General features: G+C 38.4%; 1 pseudogene; it reads right to left on the bottom strand.

Moving 5' to 3' along the window:
* The window catches only part of LOC117025547 (tissue alpha-L-fucosidase-like), an 86984-nt pseudogene extending 70066 nt beyond the window's left edge, over positions 1 to 16918 (bottom strand).
* Between the last annotated feature and the right edge of the window lie 3676 nt (positions 16919 to 20594).

Here is a 20594-nt window from a genome sequence, read left to right as displayed (position 1 = left end):
ACTAATTGGCTAAGACTAGTCCAAAGGAGTCACAGATACTGAAGTGGCCACACTTAGGAAAATTAAGTCAACACTACATAGAAAATACTTAAACATTCGTCAATGCCATTCCCACCTTTCCACCATCAGAAGGGCATAGTTTAGGCACTTCACTCTGTCTCAGAGAAGTTCTGCTATGCCTGGTGAGAATACTAATATCAACATATTGACCAGCAGAAACCCAGCTACCTGGCATCTTTAACCAGATTTTATTCGCCTGCCCTCCACTTCCAAAACAGTGAGAGAAAAACTGTCAAAAAAAAAAAATTTTTTTTTTAGAGATTTAGTCAACAAAGAAATATAGTATCTATACAGACTCAACTCAACCTCCATACTTTTTCCAGCCATACACATACAAAACAACAGAAACTGATGTTTGGGATAATAACCTGAAATAAAAGACCCTAGTCACTGAAGAAATACTTACTTATGCTCATATGCTTTACTTAACAAAAATTTTATACTTTAAAATGCTTTTTTCCACTTGATCTTGTCAAAACCCTAATAAAGTAACTCATTAGGGTTACTTAATCAAATTCAAGTGAAGTACTTTGGTTATATATAGTCTCACAGAAAATTTATTTTGGCAATATTGTAGATAGGCTTGGTACTCCTATGAGTTTCAGAAATCAAACATTAAATTACTTATCAAGAAATTAGCCTCACATGGTTTGAGAAAACACTTTTTGAAATATTCCATTCCTAGAATCAACTGACTGGGTGGTGAGCACACAATGTGATATATAGATGATGTATTAATGTCACAGAATTGTACACTTGAAACCTATATAATTTTACTAACCATTGTCACCCCCAACAAATTTTAATTTAAAAAAGAAATATTCCATTCCTTTATGTAACTATTTTTAAGTTACTGAGATACAAAATGAAAAAAAAAAAAGCAATGAGTTTGGGATGCTTGCTTTTATTCCCCTATGCTCAAAAACAACCAATTTAATAGGTTTTCACATCTCTAACTTGGGTTAAGGGGTCCTATTGAAATATCTGTACCCCTTGACTATTTCACTGCACAAATTTATCATTAGGACTTTATCTGTGAGAGGTAGGGAAAGTAACCCTCATTTTCATATGAAGCAAATGAAACACAGATATTAAAACAGTAAATAGAAAAGCCAAAATTATAACTTATTCTTTTCTTTCTTTTTTATTTTACTCTATTATTTTACTATCCATAGATTCACTGGACAAATAATAGAGGCTTTTACTAATAAAATTAAAATGTGTTACTCTAATATCATATGCTAATCAATGAAACTTTACATATATCGAGACTGACCCAAATGTTTTCACACATGATTAGAAATTACTATATTCAGCTAGAATGCATAGTGCCTGTCACATTCTCTCTCTCTCTCTCTCTCTCTCTCTCTCTCTCTCTCTCTCTCTCTCTCTCTCTCTCTCACACACACACACACACACACACATACACACACACATACACACACACACCACCAGCTGTTCTGACTAGGACAACTTTGTGAAAGGTTGTTCGGCTGTTGACTGACTGTTGACTGACAGATTCCTCTGGGTACCCAGTACTGGGTGACTCATTCTCCTTTTCCACTGGCCAAGCTGTGTGGTCAAAGGAAAGATGGCTAGCTATGAGAAAAGCATTTCTGTAGTAAAGGGCATATGTGCAAAGGGCAGCTGTTTCCCTTTTCTCTCTCAGGACACCCAGGTGCCATTACTAAATTTCCTGTATGCAGGGCCCTGGAAAAGGTCACTGACCTTGGGCAAGGGAACACTTTTTCCTTTCAAACCGTCTTTCTTTATCCATTGTTACCAGAAGATTACCACTCACTATGTTGTCTTATAAATTATTCCTATAAGATTTATAGCCATATCTACGCTTCAAGTCAAACATTCTTTTAAGGTGAAACAGAGTAATTTACTGGATTTGTGTCTCTAAACAATCTTATAAATAGTTGCTCTCTAGTTCAAGGTGAATAACACTCGGTGGCAGGCTAGTATCAAAGAATACTGATTGCAATTCAATTTTATTACCTTTGAGGATTCACCCTGAGGAATAGAGCAGACTGGTCAAAAATCTATAGGCTGATCATTGTGGGTCTGTATTGGAAATCCTTTCCAAGTAAACATGTCCTAGAAGGGTTTTTGTCTCCTCTTTTCACTGATGACCATATATATTTTTTCTTTTCCAGAGGTGCCAAGATGACAGTGTTGCTAACCATACCTGCAGTTATGGCCGAGATGGTCAATGCCTGCCTGCTCACACATAAAACCTGATCTCTAGATTGTGGCTGCAAATGCTTGTTTAGACCCTGACACACCTCGTAAACTTCCTCTCCCCTGGACACAATGCAAATGGCAGTGAACACAACGTGAATGCCATTACAGCTTCCCATTCTTGATAATTTTGCCTGCTATGTAAGGCTCAGATGAGATGCCAACAAGATTTTTTAAAAATTAGATATTCCGTCTGAGTTTATTTAATTTTCATAATTCTAGAAATACATTAGGTTATGGTCTTTAATTTGGCATGGAGTTTGCTAACACATTGAATACCATTTTCTGCCTGTTTACCTACCAAAGGATACATATACCTCTTAATTTCCTTAAAAGTATATGGAATATTCCAAATGTGCCCTTGGGCACAGGAAAACTGTGATAAGGTAGTGGGATAATGTGAAGAATTCCAGAATATGAAATTCAATTCTGGTGGTAATTTTAGCCCAAGGAAATAAAACAAAGGTACGCTAAGTTTGCATCTGTTCTGTTTTCTTTCATGTCCTTAAAATCTAGAGATTATTTAGCCAGAGTGAAAATTTAACTTTTTGTTAAAGATTCCTTTCTCTCATAATCTCACTTTTCAATTCTGAAGCACTTCAGACTTCAGTGCTTGTCCAGGGCCAAACTCTGTATTCAATCATCAAGATTTTGCCAAATGTGCATGTGTGCTGCCTTAGCAGCCAGATGCCGAGAGGGAAATCAAAGGTAAGGAACAGGAAATGAAGTAGAACTGAAATTGTAATGTCTGTGTTATTGGCGATGTCTGTGAGAGAGGAAAGAAGTCATTACTGTGGGGTGCAAAGGATTTGTGTTAATGTAACAACTAGGTAAACTTTATTAAAACTACCTTTCAGCTTCCAAAAGAATGCTACTGCATTAAGGTAGCTAGCTACCTTAATGTTTATCCTGTTATATTACTGGTTGCTATGGCAATATCCTCCTAGGTATTTGTAAGGTCACAAAAGGAAGAGCTAACCCTCTTACTCCTGGAATAACTAATGCGGTTCTGTTACTTGCTTGATGTAAATGGTCTCAAGTGACAGCGAACTATACATATAGTCAATTATAACTGCTCAAAGGAAATGATTTGTTGTAACAGCCGCTGTTCAACCTCTGTGACATCAATGTTTCTATGGAAACAGTTGCCTATTGCACTGCTTTGAATTGAGTATTGATCAAACGAGGGCCAACACTATTTCAGAGACTCGCTACTTTACTGTGTGGCAATTTACGATAGGAACTCATAACATGACTGTATATTTCAAGCCCCAAGGAACCAATTTAGCAGACAGTTACAGTAGAATATTAACAGAGGTCAATAATGAAAGTCTGATTATAGTCCTAGGACAATTATTCAATGCTTTTGTTGTCTGCCCTTCCAACTTTCCAGCACCTATTGCAGTTTTCAAATAATAATATTCATGCCTGAAGAAAGTGCTATATTCATTCGTCTTCTATTTTAAACTTTATTTTTCATTGTTATGTTATCTATCAATAAAATTATTCAGTTATATTAACCACGCTGTGACCCCTCAGAAGTAAATAACTATTGATCAAGGAGTAAAGATCTACTGGTGCACAGCACTGTTTTCCATTAATGATCATGTTGGCCCCACTGATAAGATGGTTGTCTCCAAACAACTGAAGACACAAAAGCAAAAAATAACACAGGTCTAATTTCCATATAAAATAGTTAGGGCTCAATCCCCCATCTCGGTTGAAGAATGGGTTCTCCAACCTCAATGGAAGGAATAGTGAAAATAAAAGCAATGCCACGCAGAATCTTTCTGTAAGCCTTTTGTTCAATTATGTTTCCATTATCCATGGATGTTTTATTCAATCTTCTTCGGAAACGACCTTCATGCTGGTCTCACCCAAGCCTTTCCTTTTACAGATGAGGATATAAGGTGATGTGGCCTCTTCGGTGTTTTTCATAAAATAAATATTCTCCTTACAAACATATATGTGAAAAACATTATGTTGGAAAAATATTCATGATTTACACGTTTGTCACTCGTCTGAATGAAAATGCATGCCAATTATCTCTGCTCTTAGGTTGCTTTGTCAAGAACCTCAGGCAACCAAGTCTACAAAATTATTTATTTCTACCCCTCCTCATTCTAAACCAGGATTTGAGGCACATAGTTAACCAGTTTATCACAGTGACATTGACCAAAGCACAGACAGTAAAAATTAATTTTTGCAGCTGAAGTGATAAAACTTCAGAAAGTACTTGAATAACATGGCTACATGCCCAAAAAAGGGGTGAGGGGGTGTAGGTGTCTATGGATGAAATCTGTTTCAATACATAGATAGGAGCACTAACTTTTTATTACCATAATTGAAAAATTATGGCTTGGGGAATGATTCTTGGCAGGTAATAACAAATTCATCCACCTGCTTGAAAGAAGCTCCTCCTCATATAAGAAAAAAGGATAGTCTCCTAGCTTAGCCATTGAGTTTTAAAATCCTATCAAAATAGGTTAAAAATAAAAATCAGTTAAAAAATCAGTCCAGGTAAAGTGTAAAACAGTATTTATGTTTTCTCGTTCATACAGCCAGTATTTATTAAGCACCCACTGAATGCCAGATTCTGTTCTGAATATGGGAACATAGAGGTGACTAAAACTAGCTCGCAATAGTAGTTGGTAAGTCTTTTTCCGTGTAGAATAGCGTAGGGTGTTCAGGAAAGAGTTGGTCTCTAATCCCATACTTAATGTTCTCCCTTGTCTCTTTTACCATAGTTTTATCACCCTCGGTGCTTGTTTATATATTTATATTCTGCTTTGCTATTGAGGGTGAGCAGAGTTTACCAGCCCAAAATATGTTTTTATGGGATATTGATTATTTTAAGCTGGTTATTTTTAAGAAACAAAAGTCTCAGGAAGAAGCTTTGATCTTTCCCCTAATTGCCTAAAAGAGAATAGACAGAGGACATGCTCCAGGAAGGGAGCTATCACGATAGATAGCTGAAGTTCAATATGAACTAGTGTGTGACAGACAGGGAGGAACCTAGCAAGGCCCATTTGCTCAAAGTCCTCCCTGTGTTCCATTGCTAAAGATGGCCTGGAAAACACTCATTTGCCAAACATTTATTTTCCATTTCCATGTGAATCGCCTTCCTCCCTTTGAAAGCTCAAACCACAACACAGCCTTTTCCTTAGCTCAAGATGGCATGTAAGCCTTAGCTACCCAATTTGTCTTCAGATCACATCCTCTTACAGATCCCCGGTATGCACATATGTAATAAACTTAGTTATTTTCTCCTGTTAATGTGTCTCATGTTACTTTGATTAGATCAGCCAGAAGAACCTAGAAGAGTAGAAGGAAAATTACTTTTCTTCCCCCATATTATAGAAAAGATTTAAAGCACCTTACAAAAATCCAAAAGAGAATACATTATGACATAAAGAAACTAAAAATAGGAAACTAAACTAAAACCAAGAGTGGATTTAATAAATAAAATGTATTAACAGAAGATCCTGTATATGTTCTATGAGTAGATGGACCATAATTTTGATTCTGAGCTTCCCAGCAGCCAGTACAAAAGAAGAAACATAATCAGTCACAATTCTGTGCCAGAGAGATGAAAACAAAAGCAGAACAAAACGTAGGTGTGCAAAAGAAGCACAATGACTCCTGTATTAAGACGAGACAGAATTCTCCCCAGGTCCTCAGACAACAGACCTTGGTGATGTGGTAAACAACATCTTCCTCAACACAAAGCTTGTAAATACACCACAGTGCTTTGGAGGGCTGGAAATATAAGGTTTTTCAAACCAAGACCATGACCACAATGTAATGAACACAGTTCTGCCTGAGAACCAAACAATGCCTTTCCTGATGTATTGCTTTCTGTCATCATACATGTATAGAGGAGCCATAAAAAATAAAACTATTAGTAAACTACCCATACAATACCTAACTTGGAATAATGCACCTTCCTACTTTACGTTGAACATCACTCAGGTACCAAAATTTATACCTGCACCTGCATAAACAGATGAGTTGGCTTCCTCTCAAATCTTTCCATCTATAACTACAACTGTGTGTGTGTGTGTGTGTGTGTGTGTGTGTGTGTGTGTGTGTGATTTTTTTGCTCTATTTGTGAAATAGTACAGAAGCACTTTTACCTAAACGTTAATTCTGGTTTTGATCTATGGATCGTTCCTAGCTTATCCAAATTAGACTATCTGCATTAAAATAAAAAGAAAGAGGAGCAGGAGGAGGAGGAAGAATATGATAAGGTAATCCTGATCTGGCTAATTCAAATGTGGTACTAAGTTATTAAAAGGCTAGAATATTAAAAGGCTAAAAACAGAAGGGGCTAGGACACAGCCCTGTTTTACATCTATTGAGGCCATCCAAAGGCTCTACATTGAATGCATGTGGCTTAATCCATATCTAGAGTCAAAGCAAGAGAAGGGCTCCACTACATCCCACCACGATCTTGTGTTATCCCAACGGATGACTCTGTAGTGTGGGGGAAGTCATGGCAGAGATCACAAAGGACTAACATTGAAACCCACGTGCTCCTCATGCTCCCGTGATTCTTCAAAAAGGAAACTGACTTGCATTTTACTTACAAATTTACAAGTCCATAATCTGGAAAAATCTCAAGTCAAAGCAGCTTGAGAGTTACAAAGTTCAGGGTGGTTAAATAGGGAAGAGGGAGCTTTTTAGGTGCCACCAGAAACCGGCCTTCACTAAACTCATTCCCCAAACCATATACGCCTCAAGTGATTATGTCCCAGCATCTGCTCTCATCACTGGACCTAACAGACCAATTTAGTTACACTCTTACCCCTTTCCAACCAATGGATTTATACCTGCAATTTTTAGGTGCAAAAAAAAAAAAAAAAGGTTTGTAATTATATTTAAATGTGTGAGTAAAATGGAACCGTTCCTCTTGCCCTCTTCAATGTGTCCAGTCTCAGGTTTTTTCTCAGTGGTATGCTGGAACTTCTCCACTGGACTCCCAGACCTCCACAAAGACACTCTCTTGTCCATGGGTAACTATCAAAATCAATGTTCTTTGGGAGGAAGGGAATAGAAAACTCCTATTCCACCACCTTGCTGATATCGCTCTCTCATAACCTCTGCTCTTTCCCTGCCCCCTTTCCTCAGTGAATGTGACTGAGTGACAAAAATAAAAGAACCCTGGAATAGCCAGGCTCATGCCCCACCTCTGCTTCCTAATGGCTACCTGACCTCCGGAAAGTTGTAGCATACGGCCTTTTAAAGTTTCCTCATCTATTAAACACATGATAAATACATATACTCCCTTCCAACGGGTTTTGAAGATTCAATGCGATACTATATGTGAAAGTGTTCTCCATTATTTAAATTGGAAGGACATTTTATTGAACACATTTTTTTCACAGTTGGCCTATATCTCAGAACAACTTGGTAGTATTTTGGGTTTTCTGATCTCTTAGAATACATTTTAAGCAGAACTTCTTTAAACAGACTAGTACAGAGAGGAACAGCTTAGATAAGTAAGTGGATTCCATGTATCCTCATGGGAAAACAAGGGATCTCAGAGTCCACGGTTCCGGTGGGCTACAGCGCCATTGCCACCCCCATGTGAGAGCAGGCTGGGTACTTGGGCCTCTGAGCTTGTAAACTCAGGTTAATGATCCCCAACCTGAGGAATCCTTGTGATCACTGGTAATGAATAACATGAGGGCACACAGCAGGTGCCAGATAAATGAGAAGTCTTACTATTTTACAGAGAAAGGAAATAATAAACTAGATAGCACCACATAAATCGTCTCCATAATGATATTCTCTCACAGGGAGATTTGGAATAAGAAGGTCTAATCTTAGAACACATCCACATTGGGTTAGTTATTAGAGTGCCAAAAGTTATCTCTCAGAGCCTACCTCAGTGAGATTTGTCAGCAGAGGAAGGATTACCATCATTCCCACTTTACAGGTGAGAAAATCAAGTGGTTACATTAGTGTAACATGAGAACAGGATGAAAACCAAGGTCTTCTCATCACCACAGTTCTTGTTTTCCCCACAGTCTCCTGCCAAGTACTCTGTAAGGCAGCCCAGGACAAGTACTCCCAAAGCATAGCATCCTAACAAAATTCCAGCACCAGAGATAAGTGCAGAAGGATGCCACCTATTAACTTTGGGAAGGAAGTTTTAGCTGGCAAAAATCATATACCAAAATCTTAAATTGAGCATATCCCTCCCAAAGTCCTAGGAGAGGTCATTCTAAAAATGCCATTTTAGGGTCAATCCAGAAAGCAGGAAGGCCCCACCACAAGAGGGGTAGTTACTGTGCCCTCTTCCAAGTCTTCCAGCACCCTAGCCCATATATTACCAAAATCTGGGCTATCTTAAGTGTGCACCCAAATCTAATCTCATCCTGGACAATGCTTGAAAGATCTCTGAAGGTCAAGAATCCTGCTGGTTTGGATTAACTGAGGCTTAAGGAAATGGGGGATAGGAATGTGGGAGAGGAAAGGAAAAGGATGAGGGCAAGAGATTTCAACTGCCTGTCACAGCTTCAAATCTCTTTGAACTTGTGGCAATATGGATTTCCATTACCATGTGTGGTCTTCTGGACCCCAGAAACAGCTTAGGATGCAAGCATACAGGTCACACACCCAAAGAACTGATAGTACACACCTGAGGTCAGGCACTTCCCTAGGCTTTTGGGGAAAAGTCACAACTACGTCTAACCCCTGACCAAGACAGAACCATCTGAAACCAGCTGCATTGTCCCATCTCTCCAGTACTTCCCATTCACTTTAAAAGCTGCCACTCTCCTTTGGGAAAACTATTTCTGAGATGTACCCATGAAACCCACAATGAACTTAAACAATAAGGAGATGCTATAAATTTTGGCTGGTTTACTAATTAACTAAAGAAATAATATACATCCAACAGAAAAGTTCTTTAAGTGAAGATATTTCTATGGCAATTTGGACTAACTATTTGAGCTTTTCCACAGGACACCTAATATTTTGTAGCTATTCCATATGTCATGATTTTGGAAGTGTCCTACATCTTTTCCCGACCTCTCTTCCCACCGTCTAACTGTCCCCATCAGGAAGGCCAACGTGACTGATCTTAAACTTTTATGTAAGAGGAAGGTGGTCATATAAACCTCGACATTTATTTGTTCCAGACTTCTGAAACAAATATTGACTTGAACGATCTTTATGATTTTTCTCTTTATGAATGATCTTTATGGTGAAATTATGGGATTGGGGCCAGGACTATGCCTTCTCCAAAAGCTGCAATTTATGCTGAAAGTATCTCAGGAAATACAAAACCTTGAGAATATGCCACTGTAATTTTTTTCTCCCTTCATTGCAGGCAGGTAAACCATGAATTTTTGATGTTACATGAATCTCCCTGGGCTCTGACAATACTGCATGTCATCTCACCATCAGTCTACTGGCTGTGAGCATAGAGCCTGGTCCTGACACTTACAGGTCCTCCATGAATGGAGGGAGGCTCAGGCAAGAAAGACGACTATCGCCGTGCCCATGATCCTTCTCAGCCTTGATCTTGTTCCTTTTCCTGGGCACATTTCACAGAGAACTAGAATCAATGGGCAAAGGGTAGGCAAAGGCTGAAGTGCTGTGGGGCAGGGGGAGAGACCAGGCTAAGAGGCCAAATACAAAGGATGCGGAAGAGGGAGCCTGCAGCCTGTATTTCACTTCATGCCAATTCATCCACGGAAATGCATCACTTCCGATATTCCAACCTCAAATTCAGCTCCTCATGGACATTTGGCCACACATGCACCATGAGAGGTTTCTTCCTCAGGGTTACATGTCAGAAGCATACAGTTCAGAAATAGGAAATCCCCAAAGTCAGAAGCCCATTGACAGTGGGTTTCTTACAAACCTCAGTCTTCCCCCTCGGGTCATTCTTTTGAGGAGTGGATGGAAACATCCTAAGTCCCAAACCCTTGTCCTCCCTCTGCTTTTCCTTCACTCAGGTCTGAGTCACCTCATGAAGAAAATAACTTACAGCTCAGCAGTGCATTTCTGGGTTTGCCTTATTTATTTGGTTCTCAAACACAAAAGCTCAGATCCAAGGATGGCACTAGAAACCCTCTTAAAACACAAAAATAAAACTTGGTATTTCCATAAGGCCACAAAGAAAAGGCATTTGGTCTGACTTAGCTATTCCCCTGAGTTCTCACCAGAAGTCGGGGGTAAGGGAAGCTATATTTCCCAGCATGGACACGGCATACACCTTTATGACTGAAAGAGGATGTTTTTATTTGCACTGCATTATACCCATAAATTCCATCCACTCAGCAAGTCAAATTATTGCTGGCCTCCAAAATACATTAAGTTTGGGTTTAAATCAGTCACTTTTAAAGATTTACTGCAGCCCACTTCCTAGCCATATTTGTAATATATTCCCCCTGCAAATGTGCTTTAAAATGCATTGTTTGTGGAGTTGTCTTACTTCAGTCAGCCATGTGAAAATATAAGGAATATAAGCTCTAATTTGCAGGTTCTTTGTGTGTGTGTGATTGGGATCCCGACTCGTGGAGCTAATGGCTGCCAAAATGCTTTTGTGCTGTGAACAGAGAGCGCTCGCTGAATCTGAACCAAATTAAAATTAGTGAGATAACAGTAAACAGCAATGGGACAATATAGAGCCCTGAGCCATTTACGTTAGCCTTTGGTGGCAACAGACAAGCTTTTCCAGACAATGGTGGAAGAGGAAAGCCAAAGAATTATCGGGGATGCTTAATAGTGCATGGCATGTGTAAGGTGTGCTTAATGGTGGTGCTCAAAATTTCTTTCCCCTACCTAGAATTCCTATTTTACAAAGTATTACACATTTGTGTTCCTCGTCGATTGTGACTCAAAGAATTTCCACACAACAAACTGATTCAGAGAGTGCAAAACCTGCATCGATTATCATTTTAAGTGGCCGAGAAAGAGAGACGCCCGATTTCCACGGTCCCCTTGGGAAAGAAGCCCTGTTTTCTCTGGACTTCTGTTTGTCCAGTTGATCTGTGCTTGAAGGGGAGGAGATGGGTAGCGTGGTGGGAGGGACGTGTATGGTGGCCCCTACCGGACGCTCGGCGTTCCCCTGAGCTGAACAGGAAACTTGGGCCTGTCGAGCGTGTGTGAAGCAGGGCAGTTGGATGGTTTTGCACCTACCACTACTTTGATGCCCATCTATTTCAAAAGACTGGTTTCTAAAGACAAAAGCTGCTAACAGCTCACCAGCAAAGAAGACACCACAAGCGTTACCCACAGTGAAGGCGGCATCTGTAAAACAATATGATATGGATTCTTCTTTGTATGTCTCCGAAATCAAGCACATTTTTCCTTTTGAAGGCTATTTGTGAGGCACTTTCGCATTTACGTATATAAGCCTACTGTAATAAATACCTGATGAATATTAAGATATGATTTTCCCACAGCTCACATGCCAGGGCCAATTGATATCTATATTATTCCACATTTTCTGATAATCGTAATATTTCTACATAGACTTGGGACTATCATATTTAATCTCAAGATATATAATATTAACAACAATTAGCATTTTTGAGTACTTACATGCCAAGAACCTTGCTGAACACTCTACATTAGTTATCTTCCTTATACAACTCTCAATCTTATGATAGATATTATTTCCATTTCGTCACTGAGGACACTGCGATCAGAGAGGTTAAACAACTGGCTAGAGATGACAGAGTTAGTAAGAAGCGAGCTAGAATTTAACCTTGGGTATTACTTACCCCAGGGCATCTTTAATCACTACCCATCTCTACCACCATGATTATTGTCTACTGAGGACCAGCGAGTTGCAGGAACCGCTTATTATCAACTTGCAAGAACTGGTTGTTAAATTTTCAGGAAGTTTGTGAGTTGGTTATTGTCAAGTTGGTGGCTTAAAATTGGCCATGGTGCGAGTATTTACACCCTGAAAATAGGCAAACACTAGAAATCAGACCTTTTTTGAGAGACAGAGACAGGGGTGGAGTGGAACGAGTTTGTAAACATTTACCAACATACCACTGCTAGAGAAGAACATTTTCAAGTACAGAGCATAGACCTATTTGGCCCTTTCTTCCCCTCCATATTTTTGGCCTCCTAGCCGTATAATGTGACCAAGTTAGTAATAAAGCAGAACAAATACCCTGGAAAATGGTGCCCGCCTCTAGGCTGGGTGTGGACTTCAGTGCACAGTCTCAGCTGCAATTCCCAGTCTGGCCTGATACTGCATTTTCCCTTCACCCATTTTTATACTTCACTTGCACTGCCTGTGAAACACAAAGTGATTGGCAGGGCAAATTGAGACATTGGATACAGTTGTTTTGATGAAAAATTCTGTAAGCCAAAGTCAGTTCTTATGACTCAAAATTAATAACCTCAGCGTAAGGCACCAATTAGCTCTTTCTCGATTCTTTTACTTTCCACCAGGTGGATATAATATAAATCCAAAGGAAAGATATATTCGGAAGACACAGGGCATCCCTTTATGTCCACAACCTGGTCTCTGCTGGGGAGACTCATGCTCAATATTCTTTATTATTATACAATTAACATTTATTGTGTGTTAATAGTGAATTTATATATAATACAGAGACTATTACTATACCTGGTTTCTTGGCAGATTGTAAGAACAGCATGTTTTTGATATCTTGGATGGCACCAAGCTCACTATAATTTCCCAGTGAAGTCAGTTGCTCCTAATTTCCTGAACATCTGTGCATCAAATTCATTAAATGGCTAATGAATCCAGACATATAGGGTTCATAAAAATATTTATATCTAACATTAACAAAATGGCACTCCTGCTTTGTTCCTCTATGTGACATCCTTAAGACCATCAAGTTTTTGTCACTGGCTGGAACCTGGTAGAAGAAGGTAAACAACTGAAATTTGTACCTTCATGTTTCCTCCATGGGAGGGAGGGTTAGAGAAAACAAGGCTCAAAGTAGTCCGTGAATTTGGAACAAAGACTACGGGAATAGAAGACAGGGGTGCAGGCAAAGTCAGAAGATGTCCATATTCCATAAAGACATTTACCTGAAGATCTCAGCAAACATGGACTGAAGGTTCACCACGGGTAGAGCAAGGTATGATCAGTGATCACACATGTGTCCCGTGGTCCCACCGTACCACTGGCCAGGTCAGGGGGGCTCCAGCTCAAGCCCACACTTACAAAAATTAATAATTATAATGCTCCACGCTTAGAAGTTTAATTATTCTAGCAACAACTGAAGAGACTCTATTTGTCATGAACTATGTACGAAGAGTCAAATACTGGGGTTTTCCTCTGAAGACTGATATTCTCTGGCTAAGTAAACTTGTACCTGTTAATAGATTTCTCTGTGATCTCAGGCTTTCCCACCCCATGCAAAAAATGAATGGGGTGTGGGTTAGATTTCCAGGCCCTTCCAAATCTAAAAGTTTTAGGCTTGTTCTACTGAGGAGAGTAGGAGGCTAGGGATTAATGTTTGCCAATAGAACTTCAGTGCAAAATTTGAAAACATCGCTCATTTTTAGGTTTGCACCATTTAAGGAAAGGGCTTCATCTAAGGCTAGCTGGGAAACCTCCAACTTCATAGCCTGTCTGTAGACATCTTTCCCCTTCCCACTGGAAGTCAAATTTGCAAAACAAGGGCAAATTTGGTCAGGAAAAGAAAACCAGGAACTCAGAGATTTGGGAGCTCTGAAACATCTTCTTTCCCTGATTCACAGAGTGGCAATGCTTGCCGAGGAGCATTTGGAGTTATGTGGGGAGACAGGGCCCCACGCTGTCTAATGAGGGGCCGCTATAATCCCTTTACAGAAAGACAGGACCTACTAAAGGGCTTTATGTACTGCCAGGACCATCCACTGTGAAAGCATTTAGGAGAAGACTTGCTTAATCAAAAGTATACTTGTGCTGATTTGCTGCTTATTCTAAGTAGTGGACTCTCAGAATGTGCTCTTCAGTTATCTTTTCATCTCAAGCTATGAAATGGTGAAAATGAAGCACTCCCATAGAAAAGGGGGCGTGGACTTAGGACGCCCCAGTGGAGCACATTTGCAACTCTGGGACTTGCTCAGACTCTTCTGCCTCCCACGCCCTCTTTACCAGACCTTCCTGAAGCAGCTGAAACTCTGCTTGGGCTTTCCAGTACTCATAACTGCCTCAGCCCAAAGTAATTACCCACCCGTCTCTACACTCTTGGAGTATTTATCTCCCACTGCAATCCATCTGATAATCAAGTCCTACTCTGTGATATTGCTTTTATGCTATCAAAGTATTGTTCAAATATATTATTATTGTCATTTACAATGTGCACAATTGATTGCCCTGATTTCATTATAAACTCCTTGAGAGCCAGTTTTAGGGCATTCACCCTGGAATGTCCCCAGCATACCCTGGTGAGTTGCCATAGTAGACTTTGTACCTCATCTGTAGAATGCGAATAATGATAGTACCTACTTTACAGACCTATTATGTGGAGAAAAATGAGATTATAAGGTGTTATGCCTGATTCAATAAATGTTAGACAGCATATTTTATTAGTATTAATCTTATATTGGGACATAGGAAAGAATACATTACTAGAAATGAGAAAAACTAAAATCTTGTTCTATTTCCAGCAATTTGTAGCTTTGTGAGCTTAAGAAAGTTAATTAAATTCTCTGAGTGTCAAATTTTTTGCTCATAAAAATCAGAAAAGCAACACTCCCTGTGAACTTTCTGTTGCTGTGAAGGCCAAATAAATAATACTTCAATAAAAGTACTACACAAATGTATCGTTTATTGGTACTCAGTAAATACTATTTGATTTGAGAATTATTTTGTCCTTATTTTATCGTGCAAAGAGCTTATTTTCTCCACCGTGTGGCTGACAAAGCAGCAGCCATGGACCTTATGGGCTTTGAGGAGGAAAATGCGGTATCAGTCCTCTGAGCTTCCAACAATTAACGTACGTTCAGGTGATTCACAGCAACCCGGTATGCTATTGTCATCGTCCAGGCTTCTCAGTGCTTATCTTAAAGGGATATGTCTAAACTAAAAATGTAAAATGTCACCCAGCCAACCCATTGTTTTATGTAAAACAAGTAAAACATCGATTTGAATAATTAATTGATCAACTCCACTAGCATGAGCAAGAAGGGTCATAAAGGAGCCAGAAAGCACTATGCGCCCCAGGGATGCCCCAAGATGTGTCCCGTAGGAACAAAAACCTTCTCCAGCCTGGGCACAGAGAGGTCTCAGCACACAGCAGAATGGTTCCCTGCCCGTGCAAGGCCATAGCCTTCATGCAAAGCTGAAGGAATCACAGAGTAAACCGCACGATTTGATTTCCTGACTTCTTGTGGTCTATTCTTACTCCTCTACTTGCAAACTATAAATATGATCCTTCTTACTTTTTTAATCTCATGTATTAGATGCCAGAGGCTATCTAAGTAATATCAGCACCATACCAAATATTCTTTCATTCGCCAAATAATTATTTAACATGTGTATGTGCAAGGCTCTGGGTCATACAAAAATGAATGATACAATTTAACTGTTTGGTATTATTTGGACAACTTATCTTAGTATCTACGAAGATTAATTTATTTGCTGCTGTGTAGGCATAGTTTACAATGTTTCCATTAATGGTACTTTAAAAATATATATATATATATATATATATATATATATATATATATATATATATATATAATTCAAATAACACCCACAATTAAAATACTAAGAATTTAGTGTTCTTATCCCTTCTTTAAATACAAGGAAAGCAAAAGATTATTTGGAAAAATTATCTGAGATTCCGACATGCTCACACATCAACCCAGTGGAAACAGGAAATGTACAAGGGCATTTTTACCTGGTATAACAAAATAACCCAATAAAAAGGTAAAGTACAGTTGAAGTATACAGCCTTTATAATATTTCTTGAAATTACTTCACTTTTATAGAGGATGGTATTCATGCTAGCAACGGTAATAAAAAATATGGAAATGTAACTGAAGAAAGATTAAATATGGAATTTATGTATGGGCCCCAGTACATTAAACCCTTAACATATTTGAAATATGACAATAACCTAGACCTTCAACATTAGGATATGAAGTGAATTTTAACAGTGACCAGTGCCTTCACATCCAAATTTTGAATTTTTGTTGTTTTAATGGTCTTTTAACATATTTGCTCAACTGCACAATGATAGCAATTTGTCAGTTTAACCAAAAGATGAAAACATTGGAAACGTGTGTTGCTAGGTTATTCATCCTGACCTGATATACAAGTGGAAATTGGTCCTTGGCTTGCTCTTTCAGCTTCCCACAAAGCGCGTGCTTCGGCCTGGCTGCCAGGCTGGAAATCACAGCAGCAGCAGTGAGCACACCTGTGGGATAGGCAGGATGCCCAGTTCTAAACCTCTGCCCATGAAACATGCTGTACCTGTGTGTCAACGTGGGGTCAGTCTGAATCTGCAAGCTGTCAGGGAGCAGCACAACCGTTCCTTCCTCTGTTGCCTGTAACGGCCTCTTGACTGAGGTGCGAGCTAACACACTGGTCTTCCACAAAGGTGGAAGGAAAAGGGAAGTCCACCCCAGCAGATGCCATACCTGCCAGGACCGAGTACCTGATCATCATGGCCCATCGAGATCTGACAAGGAAAATTAGAGTTGTCGGGGAGACAGCAAAGAAATAAAGACGATGCCTGTGTTAAGTAGATGTGAGAGAATGGCTATAAAATAAGGTTTAAAACCAGGCTGGGGAGAAAGAGGAAGCAAGGAGTGAGAACAAAGAGAAGTCATGGGGCCGCAAGGGACAGTGGTATAGCAGGGGGTGGGTGGAGAAGTAAGAGACAAAGCACAACTCCCAAATCTGTCTTCTCCCTTCGTTCCACTGGGCGTTTTCTAGCTCTTCACTTACTTATGTCTCACATATGCCACATTGAGTTGGTAGATAAAAGTAAGCTGGTAATTAATTTTTAAAATAAAAAGGCCCCAAGGAGTTCCAGTTTCAAATGGCATCTGGCTAACAGCCCTGATAGACCCTTTGCCACTAAAATACACACACACACACACACACACACACACACACACACACACACACAAATGTTTACATTGCCAACCAAATACTGACAGTCAACTCCCTACCACTAACTGTAAGGTCAATGAACCTGGATTTTTAAGGCAATTAGTGGCCCACCTGTACTTGCCACCAGACCTAGAGGAAGCCCACCTGCCTGAAGTTAGAAAGGCCCATTATGTCTTCCCCACTGTCTGCCACCTGGCTCATTAAATCAGACAGCCGTTCTCCTACTACTATGTAAGTGCCATTTTTTTAAGCTGGAGTATTATTTTCCTTCTATATCCAACGCCTCAGTAGCAGCTTTTCCCATTAAAAACAGCCATGGCAGCTACCTAGAAAAGAACTGGTCAGCAAGAGGAAATGGAGAAGCGAGCTTTGGGGGTTCCTCATTCCAACGAAGGTGTTCCCATGAAGAAACCATGGTAGGAGAAAGAAGAAAACAATCTGACTACCATATATACTGGGTATTACATATTTCAGGTTAAAAAGAAAGGCAATGAAGGCAGCATAAGAGCTAATACTGGTCATAATAAAAAAAAAAAATTAATGTTTTCTTACCTTGAAAAAAATGTTAGGATATCCAGATCGAGAATCTACTACATTCCTGGCAAAATGAATATATTGACATATTTAGAAGCATCCACTAGAAATTCTGAAGGTCAGAGATAAATAAACGTAGCCTATAAATACATGAGCAACAGGCAGAGGGATAGGGAAGTTCACTCTTCAAAAGGTGAAATAAGCCTCAGGTTTCTCTTTTGCCATAGCAAATTCCATAAAGACAAAAAAGATATCTACAGAATTTTTTAAGACAACATTTCTACCCAGAATGTAATGCCCAGACAAGTTGTCTTTCCTGTGCAAAAATAACAGAAAGCTAATTTCAGATATGAAGGTCCTTAGAAAATATATTCCTCCAGAACACATCTTGAAAAAAAATGTTACTTAAAGACACATGCCTTCTAAATTGAGAGATGATATGAAATAAACAACATTAAGAATGGAACTACTTTATTGTGTCTTTGAAGGATTAGATGAGCAGTGAAAGAAGTTACACATTTTATTTACATTAAATAGCTGTTTAATTACATTAAATAACTGTTGCAAAAATTTTTTAGAACAGAAAGCAAATGGCAACATGTATCCATAAAGGAAAAATGTTATATAAAAAATAGCAATAAGTCTTAAATCTAAGTCTGTGTTACGAAAATGGGGAAATGCTAAAGGAAAGAATAAAACTATGTTAACTTTCTCATATATAAGGGAATTTGGAACCCTCATACAAAGCTGGTGGGAATGCAAATTGGCACAGCCACTATGGAAAACAGAACAGAGTTTCCTCGAAAAATTAAGAATAGAATTACCATATGACCCAGCAATCCCTCGTCTGGGTACCTACCAAAAAAAATTTGAAAACATTTATCTGTAAAGATATGTACCCCTATGTTAATTGCAGCATTATTCATGGTGGCCAAGACATGGAAACAACCAAAGTGTCTTTCGATAGATGATTGCATAAAGAAGTTGTGGTACGTATATACAATGGAATATTGATCACCCATCAGGAAAGACAAAATAGTGACATTTGTGACAACATGGATGGATCTTGAAATTATTATGTGAAGCAAAATAAATCAGGCAGAAAAAAGTCAAGAATCATATGACTTCACTCTTATGTGGGATATAATGCTGAAAGCAACAAACAATGCAAACAAAGAATAACTCATAGACACAGACAACAGTTTAGTGGAGACCAGAGGATAAGCGGAGAGGGGGATAGTAGAAGAGGGAAAAGGGGATCAAATATATGGTGATGGAAGAACAGACACTGGGTGGTGAACACACAATGTGATATATAGATGATATACTATAGAAATGTACACTTGAAACCTATATAATTTTACTAACCAATGTCACCCCAATAAATCATATAAAAATTTTAAAAAGAATGAATTCATATCCTTTAGTGAATGATTAAATCAAGTATGAAAACAAATAAATGATAATGTGGTAAAAATATAGCTCTGATATTGATAAGAATAAATTGATATTGATAAGAATAAATTGATAATAAAATGACAACGGTGATGATTTTTGAGCACTTGTCATGACCCACATGCCTGACATAATTATCTTGTTGAATCCTCACATTATTGCTGAGAGATGAGTGGGGTTTTTTTTAACAAATAAAGAAATAAAGATTTTGAGACATTAAGTAATTTGCCCAAGACACCAACAAAGAGGCTAAATGATAAATACACACAAAAGCTGGCACCTTGGAAAAACTAGACAGAGATCTGGCAAACCTAATATAGAAAACAAAGATTAAAAAAGAACAAAAAAATTTAAAAATAAGAAGAAAGAGGATATAAGATACATTACAATTTAAAAACATAATTATTCTTTATTTAATAAATTTGTAAATACTGATGAACTGGATTATTTCAAAATAAAATATAAACCATCGATTGTGTCAAGACATAGAAATAGGCCATCTGAATAAATAAATAACTGAAAAAAATGGAAAGTTATCAAGGGCATGAGGGTCAAGATGATTTACCAATGAATTTTTTTAAGGTTTTCAAATAACAACAATCTTTAAAACTCAGGTATAGAACCAAAATGAACAAATTGCAAAATTGTATCAAGACACAAAGAAAGACTTAAATAAATGCTCCCAAATAGGAAGACCCAATTTTATAAAGATGCAAAAAAAATTCTTCGAAAATGAATTTGAGGATTTAACTCAATCTTCATGGAGATAATTTTCAGGCAAAATGTTTCTAAAGTTTAACAAACGAAAAAGAGGACTGACCATCACAGTTTTGGAAAAGACAAAAAAAAAAAAAGCATGAGTAATGCAGGGATATCTGAATGATTAAAACATACTATAAAGTTTTGGCAATTAAACTATTAAAAAAAACTGTTGCAAAAAATCAGCAGGTAGATCAATGCAATGGAATAATATAGCCAAGAAACACACATGGTATACTCGTACAAAGAAATTAGAGAGGAATTTGACCCTTCCCTTACACCAAACGTACGCATGCACACATACACACGTGCACGCAGTTTAAAAATGTACATGTAAAATTCAAGAACTTAAATCATAAAAACCTTTGAAAGCAGATGAACATATTATGTAAGGATTGGGAGAGATTTTCCAGGCATAAATGAACCCAAATAGTAAAATCAAAGAAAAAAAATATTTTAAAAGTAAAAAGTCAACAGG

Source organism: Rhinolophus ferrumequinum, chromosome 8 (assembly GCF_004115265.2).
Source record: "Rhinolophus ferrumequinum isolate MPI-CBG mRhiFer1 chromosome 8, mRhiFer1_v1.p, whole genome shotgun sequence".
Taxonomy (NCBI): domain Eukaryota; kingdom Metazoa; phylum Chordata; class Mammalia; order Chiroptera; family Rhinolophidae; genus Rhinolophus; species Rhinolophus ferrumequinum.
This window is presented reverse-complemented; position numbering and strand designations above follow the sequence as displayed.